General features: G+C 48.8%; 54 non-coding genes across 54 annotated transcripts; 32 read left to right on the top strand and 22 right to left on the bottom strand.

The window, feature by feature from the left end:
• Window positions 1-160: 160 nt before the first annotated feature.
• Window positions 161-232, bottom strand: trnaw-cca (transfer RNA tryptophan (anticodon CCA)). Its single transcript has one exon. It is a non-coding gene; the product is annotated as a tRNA-Trp (tRNA).
• A 163-nt stretch (window positions 233-395) lies between these two features.
• trnak-uuu (transfer RNA lysine (anticodon UUU)) lies at window positions 396-468 on the top strand. Its single transcript has one exon. It is a non-coding gene; the product is annotated as a tRNA-Lys (tRNA).
• A 421-nt stretch (window positions 469-889) lies between these two features.
• trnaw-cca (transfer RNA tryptophan (anticodon CCA)) lies at window positions 890-961 on the bottom strand. Its single transcript has one exon. It is a non-coding gene; the product is annotated as a tRNA-Trp (tRNA).
• A 163-nt stretch (window positions 962-1,124) lies between these two features.
• Window positions 1,125-1,197, top strand: trnak-uuu (transfer RNA lysine (anticodon UUU)). The gene has a single exon. It is a non-coding gene; the product is annotated as a tRNA-Lys (tRNA).
• Window positions 1,198-1,853: 656 nt separating this feature from the next.
• trnak-uuu (transfer RNA lysine (anticodon UUU)) lies at window positions 1,854-1,926 on the top strand. The gene has a single exon. It is a non-coding gene; the product is annotated as a tRNA-Lys (tRNA).
• Window positions 1,927-2,347: 421 nt separating this feature from the next.
• Window positions 2,348-2,419, bottom strand: trnaw-cca (transfer RNA tryptophan (anticodon CCA)). The gene has a single exon. It is a non-coding gene; the product is annotated as a tRNA-Trp (tRNA).
• A 163-nt stretch (window positions 2,420-2,582) lies between these two features.
• trnak-uuu (transfer RNA lysine (anticodon UUU)) lies at window positions 2,583-2,655 on the top strand. The gene has a single exon. It is a non-coding gene; the product is annotated as a tRNA-Lys (tRNA).
• Window positions 2,656-3,311: 656 nt separating this feature from the next.
• Window positions 3,312-3,384, top strand: trnak-uuu (transfer RNA lysine (anticodon UUU)). The gene has a single exon. It is a non-coding gene; the product is annotated as a tRNA-Lys (tRNA).
• Window positions 3,385-3,805: 421 nt separating this feature from the next.
• Window positions 3,806-3,877, bottom strand: trnaw-cca (transfer RNA tryptophan (anticodon CCA)). The gene has a single exon. It is a non-coding gene; the product is annotated as a tRNA-Trp (tRNA).
• A 163-nt stretch (window positions 3,878-4,040) lies between these two features.
• On the top strand, window positions 4,041-4,113 carry trnak-uuu (transfer RNA lysine (anticodon UUU)). Its single transcript has one exon. It is a non-coding gene; the product is annotated as a tRNA-Lys (tRNA).
• Window positions 4,114-4,769: 656 nt separating this feature from the next.
• trnak-uuu (transfer RNA lysine (anticodon UUU)) lies at window positions 4,770-4,842 on the top strand. The gene has a single exon. It is a non-coding gene; the product is annotated as a tRNA-Lys (tRNA).
• Window positions 4,843-5,263: 421 nt separating this feature from the next.
• Window positions 5,264-5,335, bottom strand: trnaw-cca (transfer RNA tryptophan (anticodon CCA)). The gene has a single exon. It is a non-coding gene; the product is annotated as a tRNA-Trp (tRNA).
• Window positions 5,336-5,498: 163 nt separating this feature from the next.
• On the top strand, window positions 5,499-5,571 carry trnak-uuu (transfer RNA lysine (anticodon UUU)). The gene has a single exon. It is a non-coding gene; the product is annotated as a tRNA-Lys (tRNA).
• A 656-nt stretch (window positions 5,572-6,227) lies between these two features.
• trnak-uuu (transfer RNA lysine (anticodon UUU)) lies at window positions 6,228-6,300 on the top strand. The gene has a single exon. It is a non-coding gene; the product is annotated as a tRNA-Lys (tRNA).
• A 421-nt stretch (window positions 6,301-6,721) lies between these two features.
• Window positions 6,722-6,793, bottom strand: trnaw-cca (transfer RNA tryptophan (anticodon CCA)). The gene has a single exon. It is a non-coding gene; the product is annotated as a tRNA-Trp (tRNA).
• A 163-nt stretch (window positions 6,794-6,956) lies between these two features.
• On the top strand, window positions 6,957-7,029 carry trnak-uuu (transfer RNA lysine (anticodon UUU)). Its single transcript has one exon. It is a non-coding gene; the product is annotated as a tRNA-Lys (tRNA).
• A 421-nt stretch (window positions 7,030-7,450) lies between these two features.
• On the bottom strand, window positions 7,451-7,522 carry trnaw-cca (transfer RNA tryptophan (anticodon CCA)). The gene has a single exon. It is a non-coding gene; the product is annotated as a tRNA-Trp (tRNA).
• Window positions 7,523-7,685: 163 nt separating this feature from the next.
• Window positions 7,686-7,758, top strand: trnak-uuu (transfer RNA lysine (anticodon UUU)). Its single transcript has one exon. It is a non-coding gene; the product is annotated as a tRNA-Lys (tRNA).
• Window positions 7,759-8,414: 656 nt separating this feature from the next.
• On the top strand, window positions 8,415-8,487 carry trnak-uuu (transfer RNA lysine (anticodon UUU)). The gene has a single exon. It is a non-coding gene; the product is annotated as a tRNA-Lys (tRNA).
• Window positions 8,488-8,908: 421 nt separating this feature from the next.
• trnaw-cca (transfer RNA tryptophan (anticodon CCA)) lies at window positions 8,909-8,980 on the bottom strand. The gene has a single exon. It is a non-coding gene; the product is annotated as a tRNA-Trp (tRNA).
• Window positions 8,981-9,143: 163 nt separating this feature from the next.
• Window positions 9,144-9,216, top strand: trnak-uuu (transfer RNA lysine (anticodon UUU)). Its single transcript has one exon. It is a non-coding gene; the product is annotated as a tRNA-Lys (tRNA).
• A 656-nt stretch (window positions 9,217-9,872) lies between these two features.
• Window positions 9,873-9,945, top strand: trnak-uuu (transfer RNA lysine (anticodon UUU)). Its single transcript has one exon. It is a non-coding gene; the product is annotated as a tRNA-Lys (tRNA).
• Window positions 9,946-10,366: 421 nt separating this feature from the next.
• Window positions 10,367-10,438, bottom strand: trnaw-cca (transfer RNA tryptophan (anticodon CCA)). Its single transcript has one exon. It is a non-coding gene; the product is annotated as a tRNA-Trp (tRNA).
• A 163-nt stretch (window positions 10,439-10,601) lies between these two features.
• trnak-uuu (transfer RNA lysine (anticodon UUU)) lies at window positions 10,602-10,674 on the top strand. Its single transcript has one exon. It is a non-coding gene; the product is annotated as a tRNA-Lys (tRNA).
• A 421-nt stretch (window positions 10,675-11,095) lies between these two features.
• On the bottom strand, window positions 11,096-11,167 carry trnaw-cca (transfer RNA tryptophan (anticodon CCA)). Its single transcript has one exon. It is a non-coding gene; the product is annotated as a tRNA-Trp (tRNA).
• Window positions 11,168-11,330: 163 nt separating this feature from the next.
• trnak-uuu (transfer RNA lysine (anticodon UUU)) lies at window positions 11,331-11,403 on the top strand. The gene has a single exon. It is a non-coding gene; the product is annotated as a tRNA-Lys (tRNA).
• A 656-nt stretch (window positions 11,404-12,059) lies between these two features.
• Window positions 12,060-12,132, top strand: trnak-uuu (transfer RNA lysine (anticodon UUU)). Its single transcript has one exon. It is a non-coding gene; the product is annotated as a tRNA-Lys (tRNA).
• Window positions 12,133-12,553: 421 nt separating this feature from the next.
• trnaw-cca (transfer RNA tryptophan (anticodon CCA)) lies at window positions 12,554-12,625 on the bottom strand. The gene has a single exon. It is a non-coding gene; the product is annotated as a tRNA-Trp (tRNA).
• Window positions 12,626-12,788: 163 nt separating this feature from the next.
• On the top strand, window positions 12,789-12,861 carry trnak-uuu (transfer RNA lysine (anticodon UUU)). The gene has a single exon. It is a non-coding gene; the product is annotated as a tRNA-Lys (tRNA).
• A 656-nt stretch (window positions 12,862-13,517) lies between these two features.
• On the top strand, window positions 13,518-13,590 carry trnak-uuu (transfer RNA lysine (anticodon UUU)). Its single transcript has one exon. It is a non-coding gene; the product is annotated as a tRNA-Lys (tRNA).
• Window positions 13,591-14,011: 421 nt separating this feature from the next.
• On the bottom strand, window positions 14,012-14,083 carry trnaw-cca (transfer RNA tryptophan (anticodon CCA)). Its single transcript has one exon. It is a non-coding gene; the product is annotated as a tRNA-Trp (tRNA).
• Window positions 14,084-14,247: 164 nt separating this feature from the next.
• trnak-uuu (transfer RNA lysine (anticodon UUU)) lies at window positions 14,248-14,320 on the top strand. Its single transcript has one exon. It is a non-coding gene; the product is annotated as a tRNA-Lys (tRNA).
• Window positions 14,321-14,741: 421 nt separating this feature from the next.
• trnaw-cca (transfer RNA tryptophan (anticodon CCA)) lies at window positions 14,742-14,813 on the bottom strand. The gene has a single exon. It is a non-coding gene; the product is annotated as a tRNA-Trp (tRNA).
• Window positions 14,814-14,976: 163 nt separating this feature from the next.
• On the top strand, window positions 14,977-15,049 carry trnak-uuu (transfer RNA lysine (anticodon UUU)). Its single transcript has one exon. It is a non-coding gene; the product is annotated as a tRNA-Lys (tRNA).
• A 421-nt stretch (window positions 15,050-15,470) lies between these two features.
• trnaw-cca (transfer RNA tryptophan (anticodon CCA)) lies at window positions 15,471-15,542 on the bottom strand. The gene has a single exon. It is a non-coding gene; the product is annotated as a tRNA-Trp (tRNA).
• Window positions 15,543-15,705: 163 nt separating this feature from the next.
• trnak-uuu (transfer RNA lysine (anticodon UUU)) lies at window positions 15,706-15,778 on the top strand. The gene has a single exon. It is a non-coding gene; the product is annotated as a tRNA-Lys (tRNA).
• A 421-nt stretch (window positions 15,779-16,199) lies between these two features.
• trnaw-cca (transfer RNA tryptophan (anticodon CCA)) lies at window positions 16,200-16,271 on the bottom strand. Its single transcript has one exon. It is a non-coding gene; the product is annotated as a tRNA-Trp (tRNA).
• A 163-nt stretch (window positions 16,272-16,434) lies between these two features.
• On the top strand, window positions 16,435-16,507 carry trnak-uuu (transfer RNA lysine (anticodon UUU)). Its single transcript has one exon. It is a non-coding gene; the product is annotated as a tRNA-Lys (tRNA).
• A 656-nt stretch (window positions 16,508-17,163) lies between these two features.
• On the top strand, window positions 17,164-17,236 carry trnak-uuu (transfer RNA lysine (anticodon UUU)). The gene has a single exon. It is a non-coding gene; the product is annotated as a tRNA-Lys (tRNA).
• A 421-nt stretch (window positions 17,237-17,657) lies between these two features.
• On the bottom strand, window positions 17,658-17,729 carry trnaw-cca (transfer RNA tryptophan (anticodon CCA)). Its single transcript has one exon. It is a non-coding gene; the product is annotated as a tRNA-Trp (tRNA).
• A 163-nt stretch (window positions 17,730-17,892) lies between these two features.
• Window positions 17,893-17,965, top strand: trnak-uuu (transfer RNA lysine (anticodon UUU)). The gene has a single exon. It is a non-coding gene; the product is annotated as a tRNA-Lys (tRNA).
• A 656-nt stretch (window positions 17,966-18,621) lies between these two features.
• On the top strand, window positions 18,622-18,694 carry trnak-uuu (transfer RNA lysine (anticodon UUU)). Its single transcript has one exon. It is a non-coding gene; the product is annotated as a tRNA-Lys (tRNA).
• Window positions 18,695-19,115: 421 nt separating this feature from the next.
• On the bottom strand, window positions 19,116-19,187 carry trnaw-cca (transfer RNA tryptophan (anticodon CCA)). Its single transcript has one exon. It is a non-coding gene; the product is annotated as a tRNA-Trp (tRNA).
• A 163-nt stretch (window positions 19,188-19,350) lies between these two features.
• trnak-uuu (transfer RNA lysine (anticodon UUU)) lies at window positions 19,351-19,423 on the top strand. The gene has a single exon. It is a non-coding gene; the product is annotated as a tRNA-Lys (tRNA).
• Window positions 19,424-19,844: 421 nt separating this feature from the next.
• On the bottom strand, window positions 19,845-19,916 carry trnaw-cca (transfer RNA tryptophan (anticodon CCA)). The gene has a single exon. It is a non-coding gene; the product is annotated as a tRNA-Trp (tRNA).
• A 163-nt stretch (window positions 19,917-20,079) lies between these two features.
• On the top strand, window positions 20,080-20,152 carry trnak-uuu (transfer RNA lysine (anticodon UUU)). Its single transcript has one exon. It is a non-coding gene; the product is annotated as a tRNA-Lys (tRNA).
• Window positions 20,153-20,573: 421 nt separating this feature from the next.
• Window positions 20,574-20,645, bottom strand: trnaw-cca (transfer RNA tryptophan (anticodon CCA)). The gene has a single exon. It is a non-coding gene; the product is annotated as a tRNA-Trp (tRNA).
• A 163-nt stretch (window positions 20,646-20,808) lies between these two features.
• Window positions 20,809-20,881, top strand: trnak-uuu (transfer RNA lysine (anticodon UUU)). Its single transcript has one exon. It is a non-coding gene; the product is annotated as a tRNA-Lys (tRNA).
• A 421-nt stretch (window positions 20,882-21,302) lies between these two features.
• Window positions 21,303-21,374, bottom strand: trnaw-cca (transfer RNA tryptophan (anticodon CCA)). Its single transcript has one exon. It is a non-coding gene; the product is annotated as a tRNA-Trp (tRNA).
• Window positions 21,375-21,537: 163 nt separating this feature from the next.
• trnak-uuu (transfer RNA lysine (anticodon UUU)) lies at window positions 21,538-21,610 on the top strand. The gene has a single exon. It is a non-coding gene; the product is annotated as a tRNA-Lys (tRNA).
• Window positions 21,611-22,031: 421 nt separating this feature from the next.
• On the bottom strand, window positions 22,032-22,103 carry trnaw-cca (transfer RNA tryptophan (anticodon CCA)). Its single transcript has one exon. It is a non-coding gene; the product is annotated as a tRNA-Trp (tRNA).
• A 163-nt stretch (window positions 22,104-22,266) lies between these two features.
• trnak-uuu (transfer RNA lysine (anticodon UUU)) lies at window positions 22,267-22,339 on the top strand. The gene has a single exon. It is a non-coding gene; the product is annotated as a tRNA-Lys (tRNA).
• A 421-nt stretch (window positions 22,340-22,760) lies between these two features.
• Window positions 22,761-22,832, bottom strand: trnaw-cca (transfer RNA tryptophan (anticodon CCA)). The gene has a single exon. It is a non-coding gene; the product is annotated as a tRNA-Trp (tRNA).
• Window positions 22,833-22,995: 163 nt separating this feature from the next.
• Window positions 22,996-23,068, top strand: trnak-uuu (transfer RNA lysine (anticodon UUU)). Its single transcript has one exon. It is a non-coding gene; the product is annotated as a tRNA-Lys (tRNA).
• Window positions 23,069-23,140: the final 72 nt, after the last annotated feature.

Here is a 23,140-nt window from a genome sequence, read left to right as displayed (position 1 = left end):
CTCTTGCTGATCTGTGAACGAAATAAAAGGCTCAGCTGAAGAAGAGTTCTGAGCTGTATGATGAACACGGGCAGAAGTCCTCAAGAGCTGGAGTTGATAGTAAAAAGAGAGAAAGGCAAGGCCATAGGAAGGGGAGCCAAACCCACATGAACCAAACGCTTGACCCCGACGTGATTTGAACACGCAACCTTCTAATCTGGAGTCAGACGCGCTACCGTTGCGCCACGAGGTCTTGAGGATGGTTCCCCATCCTTTGGTTTTCAGAACTGAATTCACAGCGACGAAGTCCTCATCACGAGCAAAATGTTCAGAACGTACTGCCGGCGCGAGTCCCGTTGACGCCAAGTTGGCAAGGAAATTGACACTCGGTCGTCTACCAGAGGACCTTGAGCAGAGCCCGGATAGCTCAGTCGGTAGAGCATCAGACTTTTAATCTGAGGGTCCAGGGTTCAAGTCCCTGTTCGGGCGAGCGATCAAAACCTTTGTCCCCACAATTATGAAAGCACTGTAAGTGCCTGTCGGCTGTGTGTTTGTTTAAGTTCTGACAACATGACGAAAAGTGCGCTGCAAAAGTTTCCTTGCGAGCAGCGTCTTTCTAGGCACATGACCAACAAGACGTGAGTTGAAATGCGTTACAGTTGTTGCCAGGCTTATGTGCTCCATCTTGAGAAAGCAAGTGTGAAACATGCAGTGCATGTCACTGTTTACTTGACAGAAATATACATCATCCTCTTGCTGATCTGTGAACGAAATAAAAGGCTCAGCTGAAGAAGAGTTCTGAGCTGTATGATGAACACGGGCAGAAGTCCTCAAGAGCTGGAGTTGATAGTAAAAAGAGAGAAAGGCAAGGCCACAGGAAGGGGAGCCAAACCCACATGAACCAAACGCTTGACCCTGACGTGATTTGAACACGCAACCTTCTGATCTGGAGTCAGACGCGCTACCGTTGCGCCACGAGGTCTTGAGGATGGTTGCCCATCCTTTGGTTTTCAGAACTGAATTCACAGCGACGAAGTCCTCATCACGAGCAAAATGTTCAGAACGTACTGCCGGTGCGAGTCCCGTTGACGCCAAGTTGGCAAGGAAATTGACACTCGGTCGTCTACCAGAGGACCTTGAGCAGAGCCCGGATAGCTCAGTCGGTAGAGCATCAGACTTTTAATCTGAGGGTCCAGGGTTCAAGTCCCTGTTCGGGCGAGCGATCAAAACCTTTGTCCCCACAATTATGAAAGCACTGTAAGTGCCTGTCGGCTGTGTGTTTGTTTAAGTTCTGACAACATGACGAAAAGTGCGCTGCAAAAGTTTCCTTGCGAGGAGCGTCTTTCTAGGCACATGACCAACAAGACGTGAGTTGAAATGCGTTACAGTTGTTGCCAGGCTTATGTGCTCCATCTTGAGAAAGCAAGTGTGAAACATGCAGTGCATGTCACTGTTTACTTGACAGAAATATACATCATCCTCTTGCTGATCTGTGAACGAAATAAAAGGCTCAGCTGAAGAAGAGTTCTGAGCTGTATGATGAACACGGGCAGAAGTCCTCAAGAGCTGGAGTTGATAGTAAAAAGAGAGAAAGGCAAGGCCACAGGAAGGGGAGCCAAACCCACATGAACCAAACACTTGACCCCGACGTGATTTGAACACGCAACCTTCTGATCTGGAGTCAGACGCGCTACCGTTGCGCCACAAGTATTTGAGGATGGCTCCCCATCCTTTGGTTTTCAGAACTGAATTCACAGCGACGAAGTCCTCATCACGAGCAAAATGTTCAGAACGTACTGCCGGTGCGAGTCCCGTTGACGCCAAGTTGGCAAGGAAATTGACACTCGGTCGTCTACCAGAGGACCTGGAGCAGAGCCCGGATAGCTCAGTCGGTAGAGCATCAGACTTTTAATCTGAGGGTCCAGGGTTCAAGTCCCTGTTCGGGCGAGCGATCAAAACCTTTGTCCCCACAATTATGAAAGCACTGTAAGTGCCTGTCGGCTGTGTGTTTGTTTAAGTTCTGACAACATGACGAAAAGTGCGCTGCAAAAGTTTCCTTGCGAGCAGCGTCTTTCTAGGCACATGACCAACAAGACGTGAGTTGAAATGCGTTACAGTTGTTGCCAGGCTTATGTGCTCCATCTTGAGAAAGCAAGTGTGAAACATGCAGTGCATGTCACTGTTTACTTGACAGAAATATACATCATCCTCTTGCTGATCTGTGAACGAAATAAAAGGCTCAGCTGAAGAAGAGTTCTGAGCTGTATGATGAACACGGGCAGAAGTCCTCAAGAGCTGGAGTTGATAGTAAAAAGAGAGAAAGGCAAGGCCACAGGAAGGGGAGCCAAACCCACATGAACCAAACGCTTGACCCCGACGTGATTTGAACACGCAACCTTCTGATCTGGAGTCAGACGCGCTACCGTTGCGCCACTAGGTCTTGAGGATGGTTCCCCATCCTTTGGTTTTCAGAACTGAATTCACAGCGACGAAGTCCTCATCACGAGCAAAATGTTCAGAACGTACTGCCGGTGCGAGTCCCGTTGACGCCAAGTTGGCAAGGAAATTGACACTCGGTCGTCTACCAGAGGACCTTGAGCAGAGCCCGGATAGCTCAGTCGGTAGAGCATCAGACTTTTAATCTGAGGGTCCAGGGTTCAAGTCCCTGTTCGGGCGAGCGATCAAAACCTTTGTCCCCACAATTATGAAAGCACTGTAAGTGCCTGTCGGCTGTGTGTTTGTTTAACTTCTGACAACATGACGAAAAGTGCGCTGCAAAAGTTTCCTTGCGAGGAGCGTCTTTCTAGGCACATGACCAACAAGACGTGAGTTGAAATGCGTTACAGTTGTTGCCAGGCTTATGTGCTCCATCTTGAGAAAGCAAGTGTGAAACATGCAGTGCATGTCACTGTTTACTTGACAGAAATATACATCATCCTCTTGCTGATCTGTGAACGAAATAAAAGGCTCAGCTGAAGAAGAGTTCTGAGCTGTATGATGAACACGGGCAGAAGTCCTCAAGAGCTGGAGTTGATAGTAAAAAGAGAGAAAGGCAAGGCCACAGGAAGGGGAGCCAAACCCACATGAACCAAACACTTGACCCCGACGTGATTTGAACACGCAACCTTCTAATCTGGAGTCAGACGCGCTACCGTTGCGCCACAAGTATTTGAGGATGGCTCCCCATCCTTTGGTTTTCAGAACTGAATTCACAGCGACGAAGTCCTCATCACGAGCAAAATGTTCAGAACGTACTGCCGGTGCGAGTCCCGTTGACGCCAAGTTGGCAAGGAAATTGACACTCGGTCGTCTACCAGAGGACCTGGAGCAGAGCCCGGATAGCTCAGTCGGTAGAGCATCAGACTTTTAATCTGAGGGTCCAGGGTTCAAGTCCCTGTTCGGGCGAGCGATCAAAACCTTTGTCCCCACAATTATGAAAGCACTGTAAGTGCCTGTCGGCTGTGTGTTTGTTTAAGTTCTGACAACATGACGAAAAGTGCGCTGCAAAAGTTTCCTTGCGAGCAGCGTCTTTCTAGGCACATGACCAACAAGACGTGAGTTGAAATGCGTTACAGTTGTTGCCAGGCTTATGTGCTCCATCTTGAGAAAGCAAGTGTGAAACATGCAGTGCATGTCACTGTTTACTTGACAGAAATATACATCATCCTCTTGCTGATCTGTGAACGAAATAAAAGGCTCAGCTGAAGAAGAGTTCTGAGCTGTATGATGAACACGGGCAGAAGTCCTCAAGAGCTGGAGTTGATAGTAAAAAGAGAGAAAGGCAAGGCCACAGGAAGGGGAGCCAAACCCACATGAACCAAACGCTTGACCCCGACGTGATTTGAACACGCAACCTTCTGAGCTGGAGTCAGACGCGCTACCGTTGCGCCACGAGGTCTTGAGGATGGTTCCCCATCCTTTGGTTTTCAGAACTGAATTCACAGCGACGAAGTCCTCATCACGAGCAAAATGTTCAGAACGTACTGCCGGTGCGAGTCCCGTTGACGCCAAGTTGGCAAGGAAATTGACACTCGGTCGTCTACCAGAGGACCTTGAGCAGAGCCCGGATAGCTCAGTCGGTAGAGCATCAGACTTTTAATCTGAGGGTCCAGGGTTCAAGTCCCTGTTCGGGCGAGCGATCAAAACCTTTGTCCCCACAATTATGAAAGCACTGTAAGTGCCTGTCGGCTGTGTGTTTGTTTAAGTTCTGACAACATGACGAAAAGTGCGCTGCAAAAGTTTCCTTGCGAGGAGCGTCTTTCTAGGCACATGACCAACAAGACGTGAGTTGAAATGCGTTACAGTTGTTGCCAGGCTTATGTGCTCCATCTTGAGAAAGCAAGTGTGAAACATGCAGTGCATGTCACTGTTTACTTGACAGAAATATACATCATCCTCTTGCTGATCTGTGAACGAAATAAAAGGCTCAGCTGAAGAAGAGTTCTGAGCTGTATGATGAACACGGGCAGAAGTCCTCAAGAGCTGGAGTTGATAGTAAAAAGAGAGAAAGGCAAGGCCACAGGAAGGGGAGCCAAACCCACATGAACCAAACACTTGACCCCGACGTGATTTGAACACGCAACCTTCTAATCTGGAGTCAGACGCGCTACCGTTGCGCCACAAGTATTTGAGGATGGCTCCCCATCCTTTGGTTTTCAGAACTGAATTCACAGCGACGAAGTCCTCATCACGAGCAAAATGTTCAGAACGTACTGCCGGTGCGAGTCCCGTTGACGCCAAGTTGGCAAGGAAATTGACACTCGGTCGTCTACCAGAGGACCTGGAGCAGAGCCCGGATAGCTCAGTCGGTAGAGCATCAGACTTTTAATCTGAGGGTCCAGGGTTCAAGTCCCTGTTCGGGCGAGCGATCAAAACCTTTGTCCCCACAATTATGAAAGCACTGTAAGTGCCTGTCGGCTGTGTGTTTGTTTAAGTTCTGACAACATGACGAAAAGTGCGCTGCAAAAGTTTCCTTGCGAGCAGCGTCTTTCTAGGCACATGACCAACAAGACGTGAGTTGAAATGCGTTACAGTTGTTGCCAGGCTTATGTGCTCCATCTTGAGAAAGCAAGTGTGAAACATGCAGTGCATGTCACTGTTTACTTGACAGAAATATACATCATCCTCTTGCTGATCTGTGAACGAAATAAAAGGCTCAGCTGAAGAAGAGTTCTGAGCTGTATGATGAACACGGGCAGAAGTCCTCAAGAGCTGGAGTTGATAGTAAAAAGAGAGAAAGGCAAGGCCACAGGAAGGGGAGCCAAACCCACATGAACCAAACGCTTGACCCCGACGTGATTTGAACACGCAACCTTCTGAGCTGGAGTCAGACGCGCTACCGTTGCGCCACGAGGTCTTGAGGATGGTTCCCCATCCTTTGGTTTTCAGAACTGAATTCACAGCGACGAAGTCCTCATCACGAGCAAAATGTTCAGAACGTACTGCCGGTGCGAGTCCCGTTGACGCCAAGTTGGCAAGGAAATTGACACTCGGTCGTCTACCAGAGGACCTTGAGCAGAGCCCGGATAGCTCAGTCGGTAGAGCATCAGACTTTTAATCTGAGGGTCCAGGGTTCAAGTCCCTGTTCGGGCGAGCGATCAAAACCTTTGTCCCCACAATTATGAAAGCACTGTAAGTGCCTGTCGGCTGTGTGTTTGTTTAAGTTCTGACAACATGACGAAAAGTGCGCTGCAAAAGTTTCCTTGCGAGGAGCGTCTTTCTAGGCACATGACCAACAAGACGTGAGTTGAAATGCGTTACAGTTGTTGCCAGGCTTATGTGCTCCATCTTGAGAAAGCAAGTGTGAAACATGCAGTGCATGTCACTGTTTACTTGACAGAAATATACATCATCCTCTTGCTGATCTGTGAACGAAATAAAAGGCTCAGCTGAAGAAGAGTTCTGAGCTGTATGATGAACACGGGCAGAAGTCCTCAAGAGCTGGAGTTGATAGTAAAAAGAGAGAAAGGCAAGGCCACAGGAAGGGGAGCCAAACCCACATGAACCAAACACTTGACCCCGACGTGATTTGAACACGCAACCTTCTAATCTGGAGTCAGACGCGCTACCGTTGCGGCACAAGTATTTGAGGATGGCTCCCCATCCTTTGGTTTTCAGAACTGAATTCACAGCGACGAAGTCCTCATCACGAGCAAAATGTTCAGAACGTACTGCCGGTGCGAGTCCCGTTGACGCCAAGTTGGCAAGGAAATTGACACTCGGTCGTCTACCAGAGGACCTGGAGCAGAGCCCGGATAGCTCAGTCGGTAGAGCATCAGACTTTTAATCTGAGGGTCCAGGGTTCAAGTCCCTGTTCGGGCGAGCGATCAAAACCTTTGTCCCCACAATTATGAAAGCACTGTAAGTGCCTGTCGGCTGTGTGTTTGTTTAACTTCTGACAACATGACGAAAAGTGCGCTGCAAAAGTTTCCTTGCGAGCAGCGTCTTTCTAGGCACATGACCAACAAGACGTGAGTTGAAACGCGTTACAGTTGTTGCCAGGCTTATGTGCTCCATCTTGAGAAAGCAAGTGTGAAACATGCAGTGCATGTCACTGTTTACTTGACAGAAATATACATCATCCTCTTGCTGATCTGTGAACGAAATAAAAGGCTCAGCTGAAGAAGAGTTCTGAGCTGTATGATGAACACGGGCAGAAGTCCTCAAGAGCTGGAGTTGATAGTAAAAAGAGAGAAAGGCAAGGCCATAGGAAGGGGAGCCAAACCCACATGAACCAAACGCTTGACCCCGACGTGATTTGAACACGCAACCTTCTAATCTGGAGTCAGACGCGCTACCGTTGCGCCACGAGGTCTTGAGGATGGTTCCCCATCCTTTGGTTTTCAGAACTGAATTCACAGCGACGAAGTCCTCATCACGAGCAAAATGTTCAGAACGTACTGCCGGTGCGAGTCCCGTTGACGCCAAGTTGGCAAGGAAATTGACACTCGGTCGTCTACCAGAGGACCTGGAGCAGAGCCCGGATAGCTCAGTCGGTAGAGCATCAGACTTTTAATCTGAGGGTCCAGGGTTCAAGTCCCTGTTCGGGCGAGCGATCAAAACCTTTGTCCCCACAATTATGAAAGCACTGTAAGTGCCTGTCGGCTGTGTGTTTGTTTAAGTTCTGACAACATGACGAAAAGTGCGCTGCAAAAGTTTCCTTGCGAGCAGCGTCTTTCTAGGCACATGACCAACAAGACGTGAGTTGAAATGCGTTACAGTTGTTGCCAGGCTTATGTGCTCCATCTTGAGAAAGCAAGTGTGAAACATGCAGTGCATGTCACTGTTTACTTGACAGAAATATACATCATCCTCTTGCTGATCTGTGAACGAAATAAAAGGCTCAGCTGAAGAAGAGTTCTGAGCTGTATGATGAACACGGGCAGAAGTCCTCAAGAGCTGGAGTTGATAGTAAAAAGAGAGAAAGGCAAGGCCACAGGAAGGGGAGCCAAACCCACATGAACCAAACGCTTGACCCCGACGTGATTTGAACACGCAACCTTCTGAGCTGGAGTCAGACGCGCTACCGTTGCGCCACGAGGTCTTGAGGATGGTTCCCCATCCTTTGGTTTTCAGAACTGAATTCACAGCGACGAAGTCCTCATCACGAGCAAAATGTTCAGAACGTACTGCCGGTGCGAGTCCCGTTGACGCCAAGTTGGCAAGGAAATTGACACTCGGTCGTCTACCAGAGGACCTTGAGCAGAGCCCGGATAGCTCAGTCGGTAGAGCATCAGACTTTTAATCTGAGGGTCCAGGGTTCAAGTCCCTGTTCGGGCGAGCGATCAAAACCTTTGTCCCCACAATTATGAAAGCACTGTAAGTGCCTGTCGGCTGTGTGTTTGTTTAAGTTCTGACAACATGACGAAAAGTGCGCTGCAAAAGTTTCCTTGCGAGGAGCGTCTTTCTAGGCACATGACCAACAAGACGTGAGTTGAAATGCGTTACAGTTGTTGCCAGGCTTATGTGCTCCATCTTGAGAAAGCAAGTGTGAAACATGCAGTGCATGTCACTGTTTACTTGACAGAAATATACATCATCCTCTTGCTGATCTGTGAACGAAATAAAAGGCTCAGCTGAAGAAGAGTTCTGAGCTGTATGATGAACACGGGCAGAAGTCCTCAAGAGCTGGAGTTGATAGTAAAAAGAGAGAAAGGCAAGGCCACAGGAAGGGGAGCCAAACCCACATGAACCAAACACTTGACCCCGACGTGATTTGAACACGCAACCTTCTAATCTGGAGTCAGACGCGCTACCGTTGCGGCACAAGTATTTGAGGATGGCTCCCCATCCTTTGGTTTTCAGAACTGAATTCACAGCGACGAAGTCCTCATCACGAGCAAAATGTTCAGAACGTACTGCCGGTGCGAGTCCCGTTGACGCCAAGTTGGCAAGGAAATTGACACTCGGTCGTCTACCAGAGGACCTGGAGCAGAGCCCGGATAGCTCAGTCGGTAGAGCATCAGACTTTTAATCTGAGGGTCCAGGGTTCAAGTCCCTGTTCGGGCGAGCGATCAAAACCTTTGTCCCCACAATTATGAAAGCACTGTAAGTGCCTGTCGGCTGTGTGTTTGTTTAACTTCTGACAACATGACGAAAAGTGCGCTGCAAAAGTTTCCTTGCGAGCAGCGTCTTTCTAGGCACATGACCAACAAGACGTGAGTTGAAACGCGTTACAGTTGTTGCCAGGCTTATGTGCTCCATCTTGAGAAAGCAAGTGTGAAACATGCAGTGCATGTCACTGTTTACTTGACAGAAATATACATCATCCTCTTGCTGATCTGTGAACGAAATAAAAGGCTCAGCTGAAGAAGAGTTCTGAGCTGTATGATGAACACGGGCAGAAGTCCTCAAGAGCTGGAGTTGATAGTAAAAAGAGAGAAAGGCAAGGCCATAGGAAGGGGAGCCAAACCCACATGAACCAAACGCTTGACCCCGACGTGATTTGAACACGCAACCTTCTAATCTGGAGTCAGACGCGCTACCGTTGCGCCACGAGGTCTTGAGGATGGTTCCCCATCCTTTGGTTTTCAGAACTGAATTCACAGCGACGAAGTCCTCATCACGAGCAAAATGTTCAGAACGTACTGCCGGCGCGAGTCCCGTTGACGCCAAGTTGGCAAGGAAATTGACACTCGGTCGTCTACCAGAGGACCTTGAGCAGAGCCCGGATAGCTCAGTCGGTAGAGCATCAGACTTTTAATCTGAGGGTCCAGGGTTCAAGTCCCTGTTCGGGCGAGCGATCAAAACCTTTGTCCCCACAATTATGAAAGCACTGTAAGTGCCTGTCGGCTGTGTGTTTGTTTAAGTTCTGACAACATGACGAAAAGTGCGCTGCAAAAGTTTCCTTGCGAGCAGCGTCTTTCTAGGCACATGACCAACAAGACGTGAGTTGAAATGCGTTACAGTTGTTGCCAGGCTTATGTGCTCCATCTTGAGAAAGCAAGTGTGAAACATGCAGTGCATGTCACTGTTTACTTGACAGAAATATACATCATCCTCTTGCTGATCTGTGAACGAAATAAAAGGCTCAGCTGAAGAAGAGTTCTGAGCTGTATGATGAACACGGGCAGAAGTCCTCAAGAGCTGGAGTTGATAGTAAAAAGAGAGAAAGGCAAGGCCACAGGAAGGGGAGCCAAACCCACATGAACCAAACGCTTGACCCTGACGTGATTTGAACACGCAACCTTCTGATCTGGAGTCAGACGCGCTACCGTTGCGCCACGAGGTCTTGAGGATGGCTCCCCATCCTTTGGTTTTCAGAACTGAATTCACAGCGACGAAGTCCTCATCACGAGCAAAATGTTCAGAACGTACTGCCGGTGCGAGTCCCGTTGACGCCAAGTTGGCAAGGAAATTGACACTCGGTCGTCTACCAGAGGACCTGGAGCAGAGCCCGGATAGCTCAGTCGGTAGAGCATCAGACTTTTAATCTGAGGGTCCAGGGTTCAAGTCCCTGTTTGGGCGAGCGATCAAAACCTTTGTCCCCACAATTATGAAAGCACTGTAAGTGCCTGTCGGCTGTGTGTTTGTTTAAGTTCTGACAACATGACGAAAAGTGCGCTGCAAAAGTTTCCTTGCGAGCAGCGTCTTTCTAGGCACATGACCAACAAGACGTGAGTTGAAATGCGTTACAGTTGTTGCCAGGCTTATGTGCTCCATCTTGAGAAAGCAAGTGTGAAACATGCAGTGCATGTCACTGTTTACTTGACAGAAATATACATCATCCTCTTGCTGATCTGTGAACGAAATAAAAGGCTCAGCTGAAGAAGAGTTCTGAGCTGTATGATGAACACGGGCAGAAGTCCTCAAGAGCTGGAGTTGATAGTAAAAAGAGAGAAAGGCAAGGCCACAGGAAGGGGAGCCAAACCCACATGAACCAAACGCTTGACCCCGACGTGATTTGAACACGCAACCTTCTGAGCTGGAGTCAGACGCGCTACCGTTGCGCCACGAGGTCTTGAGGATGGTTCCCCATCCTTTGGTTTTCAGAACTGAATTCACAGCGACGAAGTCCTCATCACGAGCAAAATGTTCAGAACGTACTGCCGGTGCGAGTCCCGTTGACGCCAAGTTGGCAAGGAAATTGACACTCGGTCGTCTACCAGAGGACCTTGAGCAGAGCCCGGATAGCTCAGTCGGTAGAGCATCAGACTTTTAATCTGAGGGTCCAGGGTTCAAGTCCCTGTTCGGGCGAGCGATCAAAACCTTTGTCCCCACAATTATGAAAGCACTGTAAGTGCCTGTCGGCTGTGTGTTTGTTTAAGTTCTGACAACATGACGAAAAGTGCGCTGCAAAAGTTTCCTTGCGAGGAGCGTCTTTCTAGGCACATGACCAACAAGACGTGAGTTGAAATGCGTTACAGTTGTTGCCAGGCTTATGTGCTCCATCTTGAGAAAGCAAGTGTGAAACATGCAGTGCATGTCACTGTTTACTTGACAGAAATATACATCATCCTCTTGCTGATCTGTGAACGAAATAAAAGGCTCAGCTGAAGAAGAGTTCTGAGCTGTATGATGAACACGGGCAGAAGTCCTCAAGAGCTGGAGTTGATAGTAAAAAGAGAGAAAGGCAAGGCCACAGGAAGGGGAGTCAAACCCACATGAACCAAACGCTTGACCCCGACGTGATTTGAACACGCAACCTTCTGAGCTGGAGTCAGACGCGCTACCGTTGCGCCACGAGGTCTTGAGGATGGTTCCCCATCCTTTGGTTTTCAGAACTGAATTCACAGCGACGAAGTCCTCATCACGAGCAAAATGTTCAGAACGTACTGCCGGTGCGAGTCCCGTTGACGCCAAGTTGGCAAGGAAATTGACACTCGGTCGTCTACCAGAGGACCTTGAGCAGAGCCCGGATAGCTCAGTCGGTAGAGCATCAGACTTTTAATCTGAGGGTCCAGGGTTCAAGTCCCTGTTCGGGCGAGCGATCAAAACCTTTGTCCCCACAATTATGAAAGCACTGTAAGTGCCTGTCGGCTGTGTGTTTGTTTAACTTCTGACAACATGACGAAAAGTGCGCTGCAAAAGTTTCCTTGCGAGGAGCGTCTTTCTAGGCACATGACCAACAAGACGTGAGTTGAAATGCGTTACAGTTGTTGCCAGGCTTATGTGCTCCATCTTGAGAAAGCAAGTGTGAAACATGCAGTGCATGTCACTGTTTACTTGACAGAAATATACATCATCCTCTTGCTGATCTGTGAACGAAATAAAAGGCTCAGCTGAAGAAGAGTTCTGAGCTGTATGATGAACACGGGCAGAAGTCCTCAAGAGCTGGAGTTGATAGTAAAAAGAGAGAAAGGCAAGGCCACAGGAAGGGGAGCCAAACCCACATGAACCAAACACTTGACCCCGACGTGATTTGAACACGCAACCTTCTAATCTGGAGTCAGACGCGCTACCGTTGCGCCACAAGTATTTGAGGATGGCTCCCCATCCTTTGGTTTTCAGAACTGAATTCACAGCGACGAAGTCCTCATCACGAGCAAAATGTTCAGAACGTACTGCCGGTGCGAGTCCCGTTGACGCCAAGTTGGCAAGGAAATTGACACTCGGTCGTCTACCAGAGGACCTGGAGCAGAGCCCGGATAGCTCAGTCGGTAGAGCATCAGACTTTTAATCTGAGGGTCCAGGGTTCAAGTCCCTGTTCGGGCGAGCGATCAAAACCTTTGTCCCCACAATTATGAAAGCACTGTAAGTGCCTGTCGGCTGTGTGTTTGTTTAAGTTCTGACAACATGACGAAAAGTGCGCTGCAAAAGTTTCCTTGCGAGCAGCGTCTTTCTAGGCACATGACCAACAAGACGTGAGTTGAAATGCGTTACAGTTGTTGCCAGGCTTATGTGCTCCATCTTGAGAAAGCAAGTGTGAAACATGCAGTGCATGTCACTGTTTACTTGACAGAAATATACATCATCCTCTTGCTGATCTGTGAACGAAATAAAAGGCTCAGCTGAAGAAGAGTTCTGAGCTGTATGATGAACACGGGCAGAAGTCCTCAAGAGCTGGAGTTGATAGTAAAAAGAGAGAAAGGCAAGGCCATAGGAAGGGGAGCCAAACCCACATGAACCAAACGCTTGACCCCGACGTGATTTGAACACGCAACCTTCTAATCTGGAGTCAGACGCGCTACCGTTGCGCCACGAGGTCTTGAGGATGGTTCCCCATCCTTTGGTTTTCAGAACTGAATTCACAGCGACGAAGTCCTCATCACGAGCAAAATGTTCAGAACGTACTGCCGGCGCGAGTCCCGTTGACGCCAAGTTGGCAAGGAAATTGACACTCGGTCGTCTACCAGAGGACCTTGAGCAGAGCCCGGATAGCTCAGTCGGTAGAGCATCAGACTTTTAATCTGAGGGTCCAGGGTTCAAGTCCCTGTTCGGGCGAGCGATCAAAACCTTTGTCCCCACAATTATGAAAGCACTGTAAGTGCCTGTCGGCTGTGTGTTTGTTTAAGTTCTGACAACATGACGAAAAGTGCGCTGCAAAAGTTTCCTTGCGAGCAGCGTCTTTCTAGGCACATGACCAACAAGACGTGAGTTGAAATGCGTTACAGTTGTTGCCAGGCTTATGTGCTCCATCTTGAGAAAGCAAGTGTGAAACATGCAGTGCATGTCACTGTTTACTTGACAGAAATATACATCATCCTCTTGCTGATCTGTGAACGAAATAAAAGGCTCAGCTGAAGAAGAGTTCTGAGCTGTATGATGAACACGGGCAGAAGTCCTCAAGAGCTGGAGTTGATAGTAAAAAGAGAGAAAGGCAAGGCCACAGGAAGGGGAGCCAAACCCACATGAACCAAACACTTGACCCCGACGTGATTTGAACACGCAACCTTCTAATCTGGAGTCAGACGCGCTACCGTTGCGGCACAAGTATTTGAGGATGGCTCCCCATCCTTTGGTTTTCAGAACTGAATTCACAGCGACGAAGTCCTCATCACGAGCAAAATGTTCAGAACGTACTGCCGGTGCGAGTCCCGTTGACGCCAAGTTGGCAAGGAAATTGACACTCGGTCGTCTACCAGAGGACCTGGAGCAGAGCCCGGATAGCTCAGTCGGTAGAGCATCAGACTTTTAATCTGAGGGTCCAGGGTTCAAGTCCCTGTTCGGGCGAGCGATCAAAACCTTTGTCCCCACAATTATGAAAGCACTGTAAGTGCCTGTCGGCTGTGTGTTTGTTTAACTTCTGACAACATGACGAAAAGTGCGCTGCAAAAGTTTCCTTGCGAGCAGCGTCTTTCTAGGCACATGACCAACAAGACGTGAGTTGAAACGCGTTACAGTTGTTGCCAGGCTTATGTGCTCCATCTTGAGAAAGCAAGTGTGAAACATGCAGTGCATGTCACTGTTTACTTGACAGAAATATACATCATCCTCTTGCTGATCTGTGAACGAAATAAAAGGCTCAGCTGAAGAAGAGTTCTGAGCTGTATGATGAACACGGGCAGAAGTCCTCAAGAGCTGGAGTTGATAGTAAAAAGAGAGAAAGGCAAGGCCATAGGAAGGGGAGCCAAACCCACATGAACCAAACACTTGACCCCGACGTGATTTGAACACGCAACCTTCTAATCTGGAGTCAGACGCGCTACCGTTGCGCCACGAGGTCTTGAGGATGGTTTCCCCATCCTTTGGTTTTCAGAACTGAATTCACAGCGACGAAGTCCTCATCACGAGCAAAATGTTCAGAACGTACTGCCGGCGCGAGTCCCGTTGACGCCAAGTTGGCAAGGAAATTGACACTCGGTCGTCTACCAGAGGACCTTGAGCAGAGCCCGGATAGCTCAGTCGGTAGAGCATCAGACTTTTAATCTGAGGGTCCAGGGTTCAAGTCCCTGTTCGGGCGAGCGATCAAAACCTTTGTCCCCACAATTATGAAAGCACTGTAAGTGCCTGTCGGCTGTGTGTTTGTTTAAGTTCTGACAACATGACGAAAAGTGCGCTGCAAAAGTTTCCTTGCGAGCAGCGTCTTTCTAGGCACATGACCAACAAGACGTGAGTTGAAATGCGTTACAGTTGTTGCCAGGCTTATGTGCTCCATCTTGAGAAAGCAAGTGTGAAACATGCAGTGCATGTCACTGTTTACTTGACAGAAATATACATCATCCTCTTGCTGATCTGTGAACGAAATAAAAGGCTCAGCTGAAGAAGAGTTCTGAGCTGTATGATGAACACGGGCAGAAGTCCTCAAGAGCTGGAGTTGATAGTAAAAAGAGAGAAAGGCAAGGCCACAGGAAGGGGAGCCAAACCCACATGAACCAAACGCTTGACCCCGACGTGATTTGAACACGCAACCTTCTGATCTGGAGTCAGACGCGCTACCGTTGCGCCACGAGGTCTTGAGGATGGCTCCCCATCCTTTGGTTTTCAGAACTGAATTCACAGCGACGAAGTCCTCATCACGAGCAAAATGTTCAGAACGTACTGCCGGTGCGAGTCCCGTTGACGCCAAGTTGGCAAGGAAATTGACACTCGGTCGTCTACCAGAGGACCTGGAGCAGAGCCCGGATAGCTCAGTCGGTAGAGCATCAGACTTTTAATCTGAGGGTCCAGGGTTCAAGTCCCTGTTTGGGCGAGCGATCAAAACCTTTGTCCCCACAATTATGAAAGCACTGTAAGTGCCTGTCGGCTGTGTGTTTGTTTAAGTTCTGACAACATGACGAAAAGTGCGCTGCAAAAGTTTCCTTGCGAGCAGCGTCTTTCTAGGCACATGACCAACAAGACGTGAGTTGAAATGCGTTACAGTTGTTGCCAGGCTTATGTGCTCCATCTTGAGAAAGCAAGTGTGAAACATGCAGTGCATGTCACTGTTTACTTGACAGAAATATACATCATCCTCTTGCTGATCTGTGAACGAAATAAAAGGCTCAGCTGAAGAAGAGTTCTGAGCTGTATGATGAACACGGGCAGAAGTCCTCAAGAGCTGGAGTTGATAGTAAAAAGAGAGAAAGGCAAGGCCACAGGAAGGGGAGCCAAACCCACATGAACCAAACGCTTGACCCCGACGTGATTTGAACACGCAACCTTCTGAGCTGGAGTCAGACGCGCTACCGTTGCGCCACGAGGTCTTGAGGATGGTTCCCCATCCTTTGGTTTTCAGAACTGAATTCACAGCGACGAAGTCCTCATCACGAGCAAAATGTTCAGAACGTACTGCCGGTGCGAGTCCCGTTGACGCCAAGTTGGCAAGGAAATTGACACTCGGTCGTCTACCAGAGGACCTTGAGCAGAGCCCGGATAGCTCAGTCGGTAGAGCATCAGACTTTTAATCTGAGGGTCCAGGGTTCAAGTCCCTGTTCGGGCGAGCGATCAAAACCTTTGTCCCCACAATTATGAAAGCACTGTAAGTGCCTGTCGGCTGTGTGTTTGTTTAAGTTCTGACAACATGACGAAAAGTGCGCTGCAAAAGTTTCCTTGCGAGGAGCGTCTTTCTAGGCACATGACCAACAAGACGTGAGTTGAAATGCGTTACAGTTGTTGCCAGGCTTATGTGCTCCATCTTGAGAAAGCAAGTGTGAAACATGCAGTGCATGTCACTGTTTACTTGACAGAAATATACATCATCCTCTTGCTGATCTGTGAACGAAATAAAAGGCTCAGCTGAAGAAGAGTTCTGAGCTGTATGATGAACACGGGCAGAAGTCCTCAAGAGCTGGAGTTGATAGTAAAAAGAGAGAAAGGCAAGGCCACAGGAAGGGGAGTCAAACCCACATGAACCAAACGCTTGACCCCGACGTGATTTGAACACGCAACCTTCTGAGCTGGAGTCAGACGCGCTACCGTTGCGCCACGAGGTCTTGAGGATGGTTCCCCATCCTTTGGTTTTCAGAACTGAATTCACAGCGACGAAGTCCTCATCACGAGCAAAATGTTCAGAACGTACTGCCGGTGCGAGTCCCGTTGACGCCAAGTTGGCAAGGAAATTGACACTCGGTCGTCTACCAGAGGACCTTGAGCAGAGCCCGGATAGCTCAGTCGGTAGAGCATCAGACTTTTAATCTGAGGGTCCAGGGTTCAAGTCCCTGTTCGGGCGAGCGATCAAAACCTTTGTCCCCACAATTATGAAAGCACTGTAAGTGCCTGTCGGCTGTGTGTTTGTTTAACTTCTGACAACATGACGAAAAGTGCGCTGCAAAAGTTTCCTTGCGAGGAGCGTCTTTCTAGGCACATGACCAACAAGACGTGAGTTGAAATGCGTTACAGTTGTTGCCAGGCTTATGTGCTCCATCTTGAGAAAGCAAGTGTGAAACATGCAGTGCATGTCACTGTTTACTTGACAGAAATATACATCATCCTCTTGCTGATCTGTGAACGAAATAAAAGGCTCAGCTGAAGAAGAGTTCTGAGCTGTATGATGAACACGGGCAGAAGTCCTCAAGAGCTGGAGTTGATAGTAAAAAGAGAGAAAGGCAAGGCCACAGGAAGGGGAGCCAAACCCACATGAACCAAACACTTGACCCCGACGTGATTTGAACACGCAACCTTCTAATCTGGAGTCAGACGCGCTACCGTTGCGCCACAAGTATTTGAGGATGGCTCCCCATCCTTTGGTTTTCAGAACTGAATTCACAGCGACGAAGTCCTCATCACGAGCAAAATGTTCAGAACGTACTGCCGGTGCGAGTCCCGTTGACGCCAAGTTGGCAAGGAAATTGACACTCGGTCGTCTACCAGAGGACCTGGAGCAGAGCCCGGATAGCTCAGTCGGTAGAGCATCAGACTTTTAATCTGAGGGTCCAGGGTTCAAGTCCCTGTTCGGGCGAGCGATCAAAACCTTTGTCCCCACAATTATGAAAGCACTGTAAGTGCCTGTCGGCTGTGTGTTTGTTTAAGTTCTGACAACATGACGAAAAGTGCGCTGCAAAAGTTTCCTTGCGAGCAGCGTCTTTCTAGGCACATGACCAACAAGACGTGAGTTGAAATGCGTTACAGTTGTTGCCAGGCTTATGTGCTCCATCTTGAGAAAGCAAGTGTGAAACATGCAGTGCATGTCACTGTTTACTTGACAGAAATATACATCATCCTCTTGCTGATCTGTGAACGAAATAAAAGGCTCAGCTGAAGAAGAGTTCTGAGCTGTATGATGAACACGGGCAGAAGTCCTCAAGAGCTGGAGTTGATAGTAAAAAGAGAGAAAGGCAAGGCCATAGGAAGGGGAGCCAAACCCACATGAACCAAACGCTTGACCCCGACGTGATTTGAACACGCAACCTTCTAATCTGGAGTCAGACGCGCTACCGTTGCGCCACGAGGTCTTGAGGATGGTTCCCCATCCTTTGGTTTTCAGAACTGAATTCACAGCGACGAAGTCCTCATCACGAGCAAAATGTTCAGAACGTACTGCCGGCGCGAGTCCCGTTGACGCCAAGTTGGCAAGGAAATTGACACTCGGTCGTCTACCAGAGGACCTTGAGCAGAGCCCGGATAGCTCAGTCGGTAGAGCATCAGACTTTTAATCTGAGGGTCCAGGGTTCAAGTCCCTGTTCGGGCGAGCGATCAAAACCTTTGTACCCACAATTATGAAAGCACTGTAAGTGCCTGTCGGCTGTGTGTTTGTTTAAGTTCTGACAACATGACGAAAAGTGCGCTGCAAAAGTTTCCTTGCGAGCAGCGTCTTTCTAGGCACATGACCAACAAGACGTGAGTTGAAATGCGTTACAGTTGTTGCCAGGCTTATGTGCTCCATCTTGAGAAAGCAAGTGTGAAACATGCAGTGCATGTCACTGTTTACTTGACAGAAATATACATCATCCTCTTGCTGATCTGTGAACGAAATAAAAGGCTCAGCTGAAGAAGAGTTCTGAGCTGTATGATGAACACGGGCAGAAGTCCTCAAGAGCTGGAGTTGATAGTAAAAAGAGAGAAAGGCAAGGCCACAGGAAGGGGAGCCAAACCCACATGAACCAAACACTTGACCCCGACGTGATTTGAACACGCAACCTTCTAATCTGGAGTCAGACGCGCTACCGTTGCGGCACAAGTATTTGAGGATGGCTCCCCATCCTTTGGTTTTCAGAACTGAATTCACAGCGACGAAGTCCTCATCACGAGCAAAATGTTCAGAACGTACTGCCGGTGCGAGTCCCGTTGACGCCAAGTTGGCAAGGAAATTGACACTCGGTCGTCTACCAGAGGACCTGGAGCAGAGCCCGGATAGCTCAGTCGGTAGAGCATCAGACTTTTAATCTGAGGGTCCAGGGTTCAAGTCCCTGTTCGGGCGAGCGATCAAAACCTTTGTCCCCACAATTATGAAAGCACTGTAAGTGCCTGTCGGCTGTGTGTTTGTTTAACTTCTGACAACATGACGAAAAGTGCGCTGCAAAAGTTTCCTTGCGAGCAGCGTCTTTCTAGGCACATGACCAACAAGACGTGAGTTGAAACGCGTTACAGTTGTTGCCAGGCTTATGTGCTCCATCTTGAGAAAGCAAGTGTGAAACATGCAGTGCATGTCACTGTTTACTTGACAGAAATATACATCATCCTCTTGCTGATCTGTGAACGAAATAAAAGGCTCAGCTGAAGAAGAGTTCTGAGCTGTATGATGAACACGGGCAGAAGTCCTCAAGAGCTGGAGTTGATAGTAAAAAGAGAGAAAGGCAAGGCCATAGGAAGGGGAGCCAAACCCACATGAACCAAACGCTTGACCCCGACGTGATTTGAACACGCAACCTTCTAATCTGGAGTCAGACGCGCTACCGTTGCGCCACGAGGTCTTGAGGATGGTTCCCCATCCTTTGGTTTTCAGAACTGAATTCACAGCGACGAAGTCCTCATCACGAGCAAAATGTTCAGAACGTACTGCCGGCGCGAGTCCCGTTGACGCCAAGTTGGCAAGGAAATTGACACTCGGTCGTCTACCAGAGGACCTTGAGCAGAGCCCGGATAGCTCAGTCGGTAGAGCATCAGACTTTTAATCTGAGGGTCCAGGGTTCAAGTCCCTGTTCGGGCGAGCGATCAAAACCTTTGTCCCCACAATTATGAAAGCACTGTAAGTGCCTGTCGGCTGTGTGTTTGTTTAAGTTCTGACAACATGACGAAAAGTGCGCTGCAAAAGTTTCCTTGCGAGCAGCGTCTTTCTAGGCACATGACCAACAAGACGTGAGTTGAAATGCGTTACAGTTGTTGCCAGGCTTATGTGCTCCATCTTGAGAAAGCAAGTGTGAAACATGCAGTGCATGTCACTGTTTACTTGACAGAAATATACATCATCCTCTTGCTGATCTGTGAACGAAATAAAAGGCTCAGCTGAAGAAGAGTTCTGAGCTGTATGATGAACACGGGCAGAAGTCCTCAAGAGCTGGAGTTGATAGTAAAAAGAGAGAAAGGCAAGGCCACAGGAAGGGGAGCCAAACCCACATGAACCAAACGCTTGACCCCGACGTGATTTGAACACGCAACCTTCTGATCTGGAGTCAGACGCGCTACCGTTGCGCCACGAGGTCTTGAGGATGGCTCCCCATCCTTTGGTTTTCAGAACTGAATTCACAGCGACGAAGTCCTCATCACGAGCAAAATGTTCAGAACGTACTGCCGGTGCGAGTCCCGTTGACGCCAAGTTGGCAAGGAAATTGACACTCGGTCGTCTACCAGAGGACCTTGAGCAGAGCCCGGATAGCTCAGTCGGTAGAGCATCAGACTTTTAATCTGAGGGTCCAGGGTTCAAGTCCCTGTTCGGGCGAGCGATCAAAACCTTTGTCCCCACAATTATGAAAGCACTGTAAGTGCCTGTCGGCTGTGTGTTTGTTTAAGTTCTGACAACATGACGAAAAGTGCGCTGCAAAAGTTTCCTTGCGAGCAGCGTCTTTCTAGGCACATGACCAACAAGACGTGAGTTGAAATGCGTTACAGTTGTTGCCAGGCTTATGTGCTCCATCTTGAGAAAGCAAGTGTGAAACATGCAGTGCATGTCACTGTTTACTTGACAGAAATATACATCATCCTCTTGCTGATCTGTGAACGAAATAAAAGGCTCAGCTGAAGAAGAGTTCTGAGCTGTATGATGAACACGGGCAGAAGTCCTCAAGAGCTGGAGTTGATAGTAAAAAGAGAGAAAGGCAAGGCCACAGGAAGGGGAGCCAAACCCACATGAACCAAACGCTTGACCCCGACGTGATTTGAACACGCAACCTTCTGAGCTGGAGTCAGACGCGCTACCGTTGCGCCACGAGGTCTTGAGGATGGTTCCCCATCCTTTGGTTTTCAGAACTGAATTCACAGCGACGAAGTCCTCATCACGAGCAAAATGTTCAGAACGTACTGCCGGTGCGAGTCCCGTTGACGCCAAGTTGGCAAGGAAATTGACACTCGGTCGTCTACCAGAGGACCTTGAGCAGAGCCCGGATAGCTCAGTCGGTAGAGCATCAGACTTTTAATCTGAGGGTCCAGGGTTCAAGTCCCTGTTCGGGCGAGCGATCAAAACCTTTGTCCCCACAATTATGAAAGCACTGTAAGTGCCTGTCGGCTGTGTGTTTGTTTAAGTTCTGACAACATGACGAAAAGTGCGCTGCAAAAGTTTCCTTGCGAGGAGCGTCTTTCTAGGCACATGACCAACAAGACGTGAGTTGAAATGCGTTACAGTTGTTGCCAGGCTTATGTGCTCCATCTTGAGAAAGCAAGTGTGAAACATGCAGTGCATGTCACTGTTTACTTGACAGAAATATACATCATCCTCTTGCTGATCTGTGAACGAAATAAAAGGCTCAGCTGAAGAAGAGTTCTGAGCTGTATGATGAACACGGGCAGAAGTCCTCAAGAGCTGGAGTTGATAGTAAAAAGAGAGAAAGGCAAGGCCACAGGAAGGGGAGTCAAACCCACATGAACCAAACGCTTGACCCCGACGTGATTTGAACACGCAACCTTCTGAGCTGGAGTCAGACGCGCTACCGTTGCGCCACGAGGTCTTGAGGATGGTTCCCCATCCTTTGGTTTTCAGAACTGAATTCACAGCGACGAAGTCCTCATCACGAGCAAAATGTTCAGAACGTACTGCCGGTGCGAGTCCCGTTGACGCCAAGTTGGCAAGGAAATTGACACTCGGTCGTCTACCAGAGGACCTGGAGCAGAGCCCGGATAGCTCAGTCGGTAGAGCATCAGACTTTTAATCTGAGGGTCCAGGGTTCAAGTCCCTGTTCGGGCGAGCGATCAAAACCTTTGTCCCCACAATTATGAAAGCACTGTAAGTGCCTGTCGGCTGTGTGTTTGTTTAACTTCTGACAACATGACGAAAAGTGCGCTGCAAAAGTTTCCTTGCGAGCAGCGTCTTTCTAGGCACATGACCAACAAGACGTGAGTTGAAACGCGTTACAGTTGTTGCCAGGCTTATGTGCTCCATCTTGAGAAAGCAAGTGTGAAACATGCAGTGCATGTCACTGTTTACTTGACAGAAATATACATCATCCTCTTGCTGATCTGTGAACGAAATAAAAGGCTCAGCTGAAGAAGAGTTCTGAGCTGTATGATGAACACGGGCAGAAGTCCTCAAGAGCTGGAGTTGATAGTAAAAAGAGAGAAAGGCAAGGCCATAGGAAGGGGAGCCAAACCCACATGAACCAAACGCTTGACCCCGACGTGATTTGAACACGCAACCTTCTAATCTGGAGTCAGACGCGCTACCGTTGCGCCACGAGGTCTTGAGGATGGTTCCCCATCCTTTGGTTTTCAGAACTGAATTCACAGCGACGAAGTCCTCATCACGAGCAAAATGTTCAGAACGTACTGCCGGCGCGAGTCCCGTTGACGCCAAGTTGGCAAGGAAATTGACACTCGGTCGTCTACCAGAGGACCTTGAGCAGAGCCCGGATAGCTCAGTCGGTAGAGCATCAGACTTTTAATCTGAGGGTCCAGGGTTCAAGTCCCTGTTCGGGCGAGCGATCAAAACCTTTGTCCCCACAATTATGAAAGCACTGTAAGTGCCTGTCGGCTGTGTGTTTGTTTAAGTTCTGACAACATGACGAAAAGTGCGCTGCAAAAGTTTCCTTGCGAGCAGCGTCTTTCTAGGCACATGACCAACAAGACGTGAGTTGAAATGCGTTACAGTTGTTGCCAGGCTTATGTGCTCCATCTTGAGAAAGCAAGTGTGAAACATGCAGTGCATGTCACTGTTTACTTGACAGAAATATACATCATCCTCTTGCTGATCTGTGAACGAAATAAAAGGCTCAGCTGAAGAAGAGTTCTGAGCTGTATGATGAACACGGGCAGAAGTCCTCAAGAGCTGGAGTTGATAGTAAAAAGAGAGAAAGGCAAGGCCACAGGAAGGGGAGCCAAACCCACATGAACCAAACGCTTGACCCCGACGTGATTTGAACACGCAACCTTCTGATCTGGAGTCAGACGCGCTACCGTTGCGCCACGAGGTCTTGAGGATGGCTCCCCATCCTTTGGTTTTCAGAACTGAATTCACAGCGACGAAGTCCTCATCACGAGCAAAATGTTCAGAACGTACTGCCGGTGCGAGTCCCGTTGACGCCAAGTTGGCAAGGAAATTGACACTCGGTCGTCTACCAGAGGACCTTGAGCAGAGCCCGGATAGCTCAGTCGGTAGAGCATCAGACTTTTAATCTGAGGGTCCAGGGTTCAAGTCCCTGTTCGGGCGAGCGATCAAAACCTTTGTCCCCACAATTATGAAAGCACTGTAAGTGCCTGTCGGCTGTGTGTTTGTTTAAGT

Source organism: Hoplias malabaricus, chromosome 14, assembly GCF_029633855.1.
Source record: "Hoplias malabaricus isolate fHopMal1 chromosome 14, fHopMal1.hap1, whole genome shotgun sequence".
Classification (NCBI taxonomy): domain Eukaryota; kingdom Metazoa; phylum Chordata; class Actinopteri; order Characiformes; family Erythrinidae; genus Hoplias; species Hoplias malabaricus.
The sequence above is the reverse complement of the archived record's forward strand: the minus strand, read 5'-3'. Positions and strand labels throughout refer to the sequence as shown.